This window comes from Ammodytes marinus (assembly GCF_949987685.1).
Source record: "Ammodytes marinus genome assembly, chromosome: 16".
NCBI classification, from domain to species: domain Eukaryota; kingdom Metazoa; phylum Chordata; class Actinopteri; order Uranoscopiformes; family Ammodytidae; genus Ammodytes; species Ammodytes marinus.
This window is the reverse complement of record NC_137220.1, coordinates 23,976,193-23,987,417: the sequence shown is the minus strand read 5'-3', so window position 1 is coordinate 23,987,417 and position 11,225 is coordinate 23,976,193. Positions and strand designations below refer to the sequence as shown.

Genomic DNA, 11,225 nt, shown 5'->3' with positions numbered 1-11,225 from the left:
GAGGGGAAATAAAAACTTTTAACAAGCATCACTGACTTTCCAGAACCCTCACATTCTAGAGATGGTCACTTAAACAGTGAGCAAACAAAGGAGATATGTTGCAACCACAAAGATTGTGTACAGAATTGCGAAAATCCACCTTATCTATGTGGGGAAACCAGGCTATTTAGTTCATAAATGGCTTGCAGTTTGTTGATGAGGAACTTTTTGTCCTTACCCTCCTGTGTAAAAGAGAAAAAACACACACAATGTCTATTAAGGTTACAGTTTTTCTCAGTTGCTTTGGTGCTTTTCTCAGATCAGAATGAAAATTCTCATAACTATTAGTTCAACCTCCGCAACATTTAGTCATTTGAGCACATCATAGTAGCAATTTCTCCTTCCTCTGAACAAATTGCAAATGCTTTTGGACATGTATCAGTTGCTTTCATACAATTCTCTGCTGTTTTATAACATTGTCATTTGCTTATGTCATGTCAGTCAAAATGAACTATACTTATGGATGCTGAATAGTCGTTCCCAATAAAACTAATAGTCTTCATTTCATTGCTTGAGTCATTACATACAAAATTGTTGAACTAGTTATCAAATTCTGTCAAGCAAATTTTTTACCTTTTCTTAGATACTTTCCTCGCTGCATTGCAAGGGATAATATCCGTTGTGATTTAGATGAAATATGTGGCCAGACAGACAGGAACGTCTGGATGTGACAGAATGATTTACCTATATACTGTAGTTGCGCAGTTAGTTTGGGGACATGGCTCTGTATGTTCAAGCTCGAGACACAGCCTACTACAAACAGATCGCGGAACTTAGCCGTTCCCCTAGACAACGTTAACGGGCAGGATATCCCTGACTATCATTTTGTCCATCAAACCACAGAGTTTTTCTGCACAGTGGCTCACTCCACCCGCTCACACTGGCGCGTTCTCCCGTCGATTTTCACCGACACAGGGTGCAATCGCTGCTTTGCAAATTATTAGCATTGTCATAAGTTATTACAGCATTCCATCTTTATGATACGATATCATAGTAAAGGCAAAGGCTACATGCTTTTATATTTATTGTGTGAAAGAGTAAATGTGTTCATTTATATGCAAAAAGACCTGTAATGCTCTTGGTTAAGATCAAGATCACCCGAAGCATAATCTTGATAAGTAGAGTGAGTATACTTCTAACATTGCTTCTCCTTTGTCATAATTTTGTCTTTGTCAGAATCCTACACTGGCTGTAGAAATGCTCACACAGCGTAACCTGTGCACTCTGTGGCTTCTGCCACTTCTCCATGTCTCTGGACATGCGATGAGATTTAACCTCTTCCGTGAGTAATCCGAAGCTAATGTGTGTAAACAAATAAGATTGGTAGAATAGTTTTGAAAGTAATTCATGGAATGGAAAAAAACCCGTCTTGATACTGTACTTGTTTTGGATTTTGAGCTGTAAACTGGTCAATTCTTTTAGACGGACTTTAGTTCATATTTGTATAACCTCCAGTGGCCCTGAATTAATATCCAAAGCCTATGTTTGGTTGCAGAGAAAAACATTGAGCAGCAGGAAGGCGACGTGAGGCTCTCTGGCTCCGGCAGTGATTCAGAGGGCCATGTGGAAGTGTACCACGAGGGAAGATGGGGCACGGTGTGTGACGACGGCTGGGACCTTGCCGAGGCCTAGGTGGTGTGTCGTCAGCTGCAATTCCCCGGAGCCAAGTCTGTTGTCATTGGGACGGTCTACGGACAAGGTGCCCCTCTACTTCCTTTTATCCGCCACCAGAGGACAGTAACGCTGTTGATATAACTGAGGAGTTGTGATTCAAAAGTTAAAGTCTTTTTTTGTCAGTTCTGATATATGCAAGACATACAACAGAATCGAAATGGCGTTTATCTCAGGCCCACAGTGCAGTTAGAACGATAAAATAAAAAAATATAGAGTTAAATAAGATAAACAAGATAAACATAAACAATATTTACATAGATACATTCTAAATACTGAGTAGTGCAAAGGAATTTTCTGTGCATTATAAAACAGCATACATAAAATAGAATAGAAAGTTAAAAAATAGATAAGTTAAAATGAAATGTCCAATGTGATGAAAAATATTTACAATGTAAAATCAACTGGATGTACATTCTAGGTTTTAACACTACAAATTCAGCTATCAAAAAAGGTGACTGTGTATTTGTGCTACTGTCAGAGTAATTAACAACTGTCCTTTTTTCATTTCACCTCCGTAGCATCTGGACCTATTTGGCTGGATGATATTGCATGTAAAGGCACTGAGAACCGCCTGACTGCGTGTGCGTTCAAAAGCTGGGGATTAACCGACTGCACCCACAAAGAGGATGTCGGAGTTATTTGTGAAACGGGTACATATCTAAACTCTAACAAAGCCAATGCCACTTTTGAATATGATGACATCTGATCCAGTACAAATAAAGTACATTATTTGTGCTTGTTGTCTTTCGATTTCAGGCACAAATGTGACCATGAGTGATTCTGCACACTCGCTGGACCACAGCATCAGTCTGTCCAAAGTGCTAGGTCAAATCTTTGACAGCGGTAACGGCTGTGATTTCCTGATCTTAGTCCAGAGCGCTACTGGAAACAGACAGGAGAATGGGACCCTGGAGATGGTTGGCACAACGATTTGTACACACAAACTGATCCTGTCACAGTTCCCACTCTTCAAGGCCACAGAGGGGATCAGTAGCATCACGGTCAATGTCAGCCAGTCTTGTCAACCACATTTCACCTCCTTCATCAGGTATGCTGAAAAGACTATGATGCGTCTTAAAGGGCATAGGTTGTGGCAAAATAAAAATTTCAACATTAGGGTCCCTAGGTTTTACTAGAGACTCCCAAAGTATGATAAAAAAACCCTCTCTTTTTTCCAACTCCACCTTCCAAAATCCCAGTTAGATTTGTCTCCCCTTATGACATCATATCAGGAGAAGGCACGCCCCCCTCATTACCAATTTAACTGAGCACACCCCAAATTAAGAAGGCGGGGCAATCAAAGCAGACTGGGCTCTTTGTAAGGCGGGGTTTAGCTTAAAGGAGCAGTAAGCGTAATGGTCAGTTTAGCTAACTTCCTGTCAGTTACTGCATTTAGCAGTCCCCTCGCTCGTCCCTACGTCACCACATTAATGCACTGCGGTCTTCGAGCAGCAAGTTATCTAGCATCATCTCAGATCCATAAGTGTGATAAAACATGATAAAAACCATCAAAACAGACATTGGGAAGGATTTTTACCTGCTCCGCCTTTGTATATAAGCCAAGTGGTTTGTGCAGTTCCTTAGACCTTCTCTTCTGCATCGAGAGAGCATAGGGCAACATGGCCTCACAACGATGGGTCCTGGCGGTCTGCTTTTCCCTTGCCTCCGGTACCATGCAATCTTTCATTAAAGCTCCCATATTATACACTTTTCGGTTATATTATACAACATATTATATGGTCTTAGTGGTCCCTAATACGTTTTTCTTCAATTGTTTGCTGAAAAAAACTTTCAGATAATTTATTGTACTATGCTGATGTTCAGCTAATCTCACAATGGCCTATTTTTTAAAAAGAGCTGCAGCTCCCCTCGTAAATATACAATCTTTGAGCTGCCCCCGCCCCCTGTCCGGAAGCGAAGCCAGATACGCCTCGCCCTCTGTCTGTCAGGGCCGTGGACCAATAAGAAATAGGGGTGTGGGCTGCACAGTGGAAGCTTCTGGCTTTCCAGTTTGTGAGGTCAGAAAAGGGGAAAATTCTGACTGGAGTATATTGGGGGGGAGGGGTGGGGGTTTCAGAAAGGGGGAGAGTGAGAACAGGAGAGATTGTTATTTTTTTTAAATATTTTGGCAGTCTCTAGGCACACCGTGGACCCATGGATATGTTAGAACACATTTAAAAAGTGCATTTAGCATAATATGTGACCTTTAAATAATTTGGAGGGACAAGGAAAATCAAATTCATAATATAGAACAATATAGCAGAAATGTTCAAAATGTTTCAGATTGAGCACAGCGGAGTGTAACTGTTTCAAACTTAATCCATCCTATAAACCCTTTGTGTGCCAAATGGTGACAAGATTGGGTTTTGATATTAAACTGTTTTGGCTGGATTATATTTCCTGACTCGTTCCTGCTCACGGAATACACATGTAGGCCTACCTGCTACTTGTGTCTGGGTGTCGTTGTGAAAAGTATTTGGACCCCATGAAAAAACAGGTTGGGTACCTTTTGTAGTTCTTCTACATTAGTTAGGCTACTCTGTAATTTTCCTGAGTCTACAAACAGCATTAAATTCTCTCTCCACATAATGTACATTTTTGTGAAAAAGAATTTCCCTTTGGGGACTATACCTTCCAAAGGCTTTGACATAAGTCTTCAGGTTGACACGACCAGCCAGGTCTGACCAGTTTTTCAGAAACCTGGCCAATTGACCAACCAGACGGGTCATACCACAATGAAGCTGACGAGCAGCATCATCCTGTTTTAATCATTGCCGTAACCACCAAGATCCTGCTTTCTGTATTGTTTCTAAAAATTAAAATAGACCTAAAAAAGTTCTTAATGCAAAGAAAGACACAAGGCACAAACAAGTTGGAAATAATTGAAGGAACAGATTTGAGTTCAAAGATTAAGAACTTTTTTGTAATGATTTCAGTGCTTTTGCAGTGATGAGAGGAGAATGAACTAAGCCTAAATGTTGCAAACAAACATAGGCCAACTTTATAGTTTTGAGGGTAGATTGGTTTGGTTATTCATGTAGAGAACCGCCTTTTTTCATTTGTGTGTGAAGAATTTGTTGTTGATGTTGTTTTTTAAGTGTTATTTATTTCAACAATAACACCAACAGATTTCAAATGATTTAATGTCATGTGCAGAAATACAAAAAAGTGCAATATATGGTGCAGTCAATTAGTGTAAATGTATCTTACCAGAAACAAGTAGCATAGAAAACGTGCAAATTGTGAAAAAACTGTTTGCTTTAGTGAATACTAAAGAAGAACAATGTCTCTGTGTGAACTGATTATTTTGTAGAGATCGGTTGATCTGTTAAACAATTGTGTGAGTGTAAGGGAATCAAAATAAATTGGTAGATATGTTGGGCTAAGTCAGAAATGTGCTACTATTTTAAAATAATAATGAGCCCTTGCTCCCCCAACTGTCCCTGGTTGATAAGATAGTTAGTCTCTCTACAAATGCATGTATGTGTTTATTGAGGGATGAGCGCACTCACACTCATTGTTGATAGGAGTAATGGGTAAGGGGGGCCCATTGACTGGAGGTTTTCAGGGGCCCAGCCATTTGTGTGGGCAGGCCTGAATGTGAACACTGGTATTAATTCAGTTTCAGGTCATTTTGAAAACATCGCTTTTGTTGTGGATCCAGAATGTGACTGGCTCATCTGACTTTCATATGTTGGGCCTCAGAAAGAAAATAATAGTTCAAATGTTTATCCTGGGTTTGATGACCTTTGATTAGACATTAGTTCTGATGTTTCTGTTTAGCGAAACCTATCCTTTTCTTTGTAGTTCAATGTGTTGAAATGTTAGCCTGGCACCACCCGCCTATTACTTCCGCTCAATTTTCATTCCCCTTCAATTTTCATTTCCCTTCAGTAGTCAGTCTGGGTGTGCGGTATATTCGTAGGTTTTCTCCGGACAGATTTCTGCCGGTCCAATCAGCGAACAGAAGGAGTGGCTCAGATGGAGTGGCTCAGAAGCCGGCGCATGACATGGTTGGTTGGCAGATCCAGAGTGGCACTAGGCAGATCCAATAGTTTTAAACTTCAACAGACACCCGCCTTCAAGTGAATTAACGTTTGTCAATTGAGCGATTCCAGACCTTCTGTACAAATGAAATTAAGTACGATGGTCTGGTAAAACCAGGCTATTGAAATGTATTGATCTATCGAATTATGATGTATTTATCTGAAACCTGAATTGAATGATTGCTTTTTCTGAAATTCTATAGGCATTGGAATTCACATTTCACAGACTTACATCGTTAAAGATGAGGTGTTATTTTGTTTTGAAACATTCTAGGACAACTCCTCTGTCAAGATAAACTGAGTAATAGATTTTTCTCGTTTTAATAATCGGGCCTTACTAAAGGGATTATAGCTTAAATGATTTTCCGGGTTCTTGATATTGCACATTGACTGATGTGTAAGTTTTGTTCCTTGTACCTAGATGTATGTTCTGATTGAATTAACTGATTGTGCTGACTGGTGTTATGATACATTTGTATTTTTATGTGACCAGTTTATGGTCAAAGGGTGAATTGTGAGGGCAAATTTATTTGTAACCATCGCATTGATCTATTTTTTTATATGTATATCACATCAGTTTAACACATGTGCATTTCCTCTAAGAAATTTTCCGACAACAGTTGCTTAAACTAATTTAAGGTTTATTGTGGCTGACCACAATAAACCACAATGACCACAATAAACCCCTGAGACCTGTTTGACCAACTGTTAGTTGACATCTGTTAGTTGACACCCCCGTTGTTGAAGGGGGCCTTTAAAATCCCTGTCTGACCAAAAGATATAGTCAGTCCCGTCGGGGGCTGACCATGCAGGTTGGAACTTTACTCTGTAACTCTGTTGTTTTGTCTTATTGTATTATGTAATTAAATTCTTAAATTCTCTCTGAGTTTAGTCTTCTATTACAGATATGTCGGAAATATAAAATTTCCCTGACAAAAAGAAGTGAAGAATTTGACCATAGCATAATGTTTCCTTCACAGATGGGCGTATTAGGGGGTGTGGGTAGCTTCTGCTAAGGGGAATCACCGCCAGATTTAATCCATTAAATTTAAGGGGATGATGTCACTTCACTCCACTCCATCACTCCACTCCTTCATTCTTCCTCAGTATTGTCAGCTGTTATAAACAGTGTTCTTACGGTTACTCTAAGTGACATGCATAAACACTCTCACTGAGTCCAAACCACAGATAACACAGTGGCGTGGGATGAGGACTAAGACCCATGTTAGTACTTTTTCAAACATGTGAGGGACCATTAGCATTAATGTTTAAAGCACCTATAATCAATATTTTTTTACAATAACAATATATTAAAAACGCAACTTGAAAACAATGTGACGATGTGAGAGGGGTTACTAATTCACTTATTCACTAAAATTGTGACTTTAAGGAGCTTTATAGCCAGTGTTTTACTCTTTGAATAGCTAGCTGTCTGTCCCACAACTTTGATATTTTGGGCCACTCTCCTACCGTCATTTCTGCATCGTCAAGCTGTTATCAGAGCAAATATTGGACTTTGACCAAATGGCACGGCTTCTAACCAATGATAGCTCTATAACTAAAGGCAGCTGTTAGCAAACAAGTTTGATGTGTGTCTTTCAATCTTTCTTTCAATTAGTTGCCAAATCAGTTTTTGTAGGTTACTACAACGTCGCAAAATAATTAAAAAAATAAAAACAAATCAATATACCTACACCTTGTTGAAAATAATTGCACACGTGCGAAAATTGCTCAACCTGTAGCCTAGTCATAACCGCAGGAAGTGTAAGATTAAGGATTGTTGGGTAACTGTTGCTGTTACCACAGACAGTGGTCTAAGGATGGAGGGTCAGATGGACGTCAGTTCAGAGTAAAACACCCACACAGCATCAGTAGTAGTAAATGAATAGTTGGACATTTTAAGAAAGATTGTCCTTTTTTCTCTGGCAAAGAGTAAGATGAGATGATTGAGACCACTTTTACGTTTGTATGCTAGCCTGTATACATCTGTAACCCAGTTGAAAATTACTATATTGGTATATTGGTTAAATACCAGTTTATTGTTTTTCATATTGCATACAGTTGAAATGTTTTGGAATATTGTATAAGTTATTTAGTTATTCATGTATTTTGTATACATCCTTTCATTCATTTACCTGCAATGTAGCCAGGGGGTGCAACGACATGTTTGTGGGTTGATGGGGGAATTTGGGAACAAAAGGAAGAAAAGAAGACGACGTTCGGGCTGAGATGGTGAGAGGAAAAGACGAGGGTAGGAAACGTAGCTCACGTTTCTGTAAATAAGTAGTCAGTTGTAGTTTATTTAAAGTTGATGGCATATCAGCCCCAAAAACTGCAAGTGTTCCTGCCTGATAGTGCATGTTGCCGTATCGTTCAGCACAGACGTTACTAGAAGCTGCATTAAGCCCCGGAGCAGTTAGTTAGCCCAGCTAGCTGAGAGGAGCAGCCATTAGCTAAACCAGCCAACAGACCGACGCCACTGGACCTGCCGTGGACCACCGGCCAGATAGCGGGTGTAGCCACGTGGATGCTACACCTTCCTCTGGTGAAGAGGACTCTGCATCTTGTCTCCCTTTTTCCTGACCGTGGACTTCCGCAGACATTCGAAATGGACGTTGTGAGTAACGTGCTTTAGCTCAAAGGAGCGAAGAGGACTAATCGTCAACAGGCCTGCAACGGGGGGTTTGTGAAAGGACTATTTTCTTTGTTTATTAATATTATATGCCGGCTTAGTTTAGGTACATAGTTTCTGTTTAAGCTGTGGTATAACAAAAAGGGTTGAATTGTATGCCCATTCATTTTGTATTTTATTTTATAAGAAAATTAAGTAAACATTTCATTACTAACCCTTTTGTTTGTCTGTTTAAACCTAGGGGGAATTGTTTATATGGTGCATGTTTAAGAATATTAAGGGTACTGTTGTCATAGGTATAAATATATATAGGGAATCCAAACTAATATTGAAGAAAATAAGTTGGGTTAAAGAACCTAGGGCCCTGCCCTCTATAGTTTTGGGGTAAAAGGGGCTACACATCACAGAGGGTAAACCCACACTAAAAAAAGGGAAAGGGAAATTTGTCGTTCACACACTTTACTTTTTTGTAAGGATTAAACAAACTAGATGCATTGTGTTTATTAGCCAGCTTGAGAGGGGCTGTTAGAATTGGATACGTTTGGGGAGAGGCCATGGCTTCCCTTTTATCCTTGTTTTGAATCTTCCCACTACGCCAAACTACTATCCACATTCTCATTGAACTCTCAGAAAGAAAACGATATTAGAGTTCGTAAGTGTTAAAAAGCATTCTTTTAAATTTACGGTGGGCGGTCATGGCCTCCAGAAAATGCCCTAATAGGCTGTATTAATTGATTTAGTAAGACCCAAATTTAATTACAACAAATGTAGGCCTACAACAATTTATTTTAAGTGGTTTGCTGGGGGACATGTTCTGATAGGCCACTATGTTGTAGGATTTAAATGCTGTTTTTTTGGGGGGGTTTTCTTTCACCACAGTAGAAAGTTCATGGTGAAGGTGAAGTTGAAGTTGAGGTCGTGTTCTAGGGAAATGGTTGCGGCTGCGTGGTGACGTTGATTGTGTACAGTCACGCACCAGCGTTTGGCGCAATCACCCTAATGTTGTGACAGAACGTGACGGTGGAAGGGTGGGGGGGGGTGGGGGGGGGGGGGTGCGTGGATGCAGGCCTGCCCACACAAATGGCTGGGCCCCTGAAAACCTCCAGTCAATGGGCCCCCCTTACCCATTACTCCTATCAACAATGAGTATGAGAGCGCTCATCCCTCAATAAACACATACATGTATTTGTAGATAGACTAACTATCTTATCAACCAGGGACTTGCAGGGACAGTTGGGAGAGCAAGGCTCATTATCATTTTAAAATAGTTGCACATTTCTGACTTAGCCCAGCCTACCTACCAATTTATTTTGATTCCCTTACACTCACACAATTGTTTAACAGATCAACAGATCTCTAGAAAATTCACAGTTCACACAGACATTTTTCTTCTTTAGTATTCACTAAAGCAAACAGTTTTTTCACAATTTGCACGTTTTCTATGCTACTAGTTTATGGTAAGATACATTTACACTAATTGACTGCACCATATATTGCACTTTTTTGTATTTCTGCACGACACATTAAATTATTTGAAATCTTTTGGTGGTATTGTTGAAATAAATAACACTTAAAAAACAACATCAACTACAAATTCTTCACAAACAAATGAAAAAAGGCGGTTCTCTACATGAATAACTAAACCAACCTACCCTCAAAACTATAAAGTTGGCCTATGTTTGGTTGCAACATTTAGGCTTGGTTCATTCTGCTCTCATCACTGCAAAAGCACTGAAATCATTACAAAAAAAGTTTTTAATCTTTGAACTCAAATCTGGTCCTTCAATTATTTCCAGCTTCTTTGTGCCTTGTGTCTTTCTTTGCATTAAGAACTTTTTTAGGTCTATTTTTATTTTTAGAAACAATAAAGAAAGCAGGACCTGGGTGGTTAAGGCAAAAATTAAAACAGGATGATGCTGCTCGTCAGCTTCATTGTGGTAGGACCCGGCTGGTTGGTCAATTAGCCAGGTTTCTGAAAAACTGGTCGGACCTGGCTGGCCGTGTCATCCTGAAGACTTATGTCAAAGCCTTTAGAAGTTAGTGTCCCCAAAGGGAAATTCTTTTTCACAAAAATGTATGAGGGAGAGATAATTTAAACCTGTTTGTAGACCCAGGAAAATTACAGAGTAACTAGCCTGTCCTCTTTATAAGAATGTAGAAGAACTACAAAAGGTACCCAACCTGTTTTTTCATGGGGTCCAAATACTTTTCACAGCCACACCCAGACACAAGTAGCAGGTACATATGTTTTCCATGAGCAGGAACGACTCAGTTGTTGTGTCACTATTTGGCACACAAAGGGTTTATAGGATGGATTATGTTTGAAACAGTTACACTCCGTTGTGTGCTCAATCTGAAACATTTTGAAAATTTCTGCTTTTCTACTGCTTTTTAAATGGCCGTAAGCGGAGTTGCGGCTCTGTGTAAACACCCAACTTTGAATAGATATTGACATAAATATCTAAAAATCTAAAAATAAAGTTTAGCTTAGTTAGGTTCTTGGCTTCCAAAGACCATGGGCCCCCCAAGTGGCTGGGCCCTAGAAAGCCTTCCCATTTTCTACCCCTTATGGGCGGCCCTGCGTGGATGTGAAAACTTTGGGCACCCCTGACCTTAGGTTGTAGCTGCTGCTGTTGGTTGCTGCTGGTGATGCTCTCACTGGCTGAGCCCAGGGCCCGGGGGCGGAGTCTGCTGCCCAGCCTGCTCTACATAAAAAGCGAGCGCTCCTCACGGTGGGCGCAACAACAGAAGATCCTTGGTGCGGTCCTCCACACAACGGGAATGAACTTCTCTCACTCTGATAAATTAATCCCTGGTGCGCGATTTACCTGAAG

General features: G+C 40.1%; 1 pseudogene across 1 annotated transcript; it reads left to right on the top strand.

The window, feature by feature from the left end:
* Positions 1 to 1,219: 1,219 nt before the first annotated feature.
* Positions 1,220 to 11,223, top strand: LOC307263466 (galectin-3-binding protein A-like; annotated as a pseudogene). Its single transcript, XR_013845620.1, has 5 exons — positions 1,220 to 1,321; positions 1,535 to 1,738; positions 2,232 to 2,363; positions 2,470 to 2,761; positions 11,016 to 11,223. The product of XR_013845620.1 is annotated as a galectin-3-binding protein A-like (transcript).
* The last annotated feature ends 2 nt before the right edge of the window (positions 11,224 to 11,225 follow it).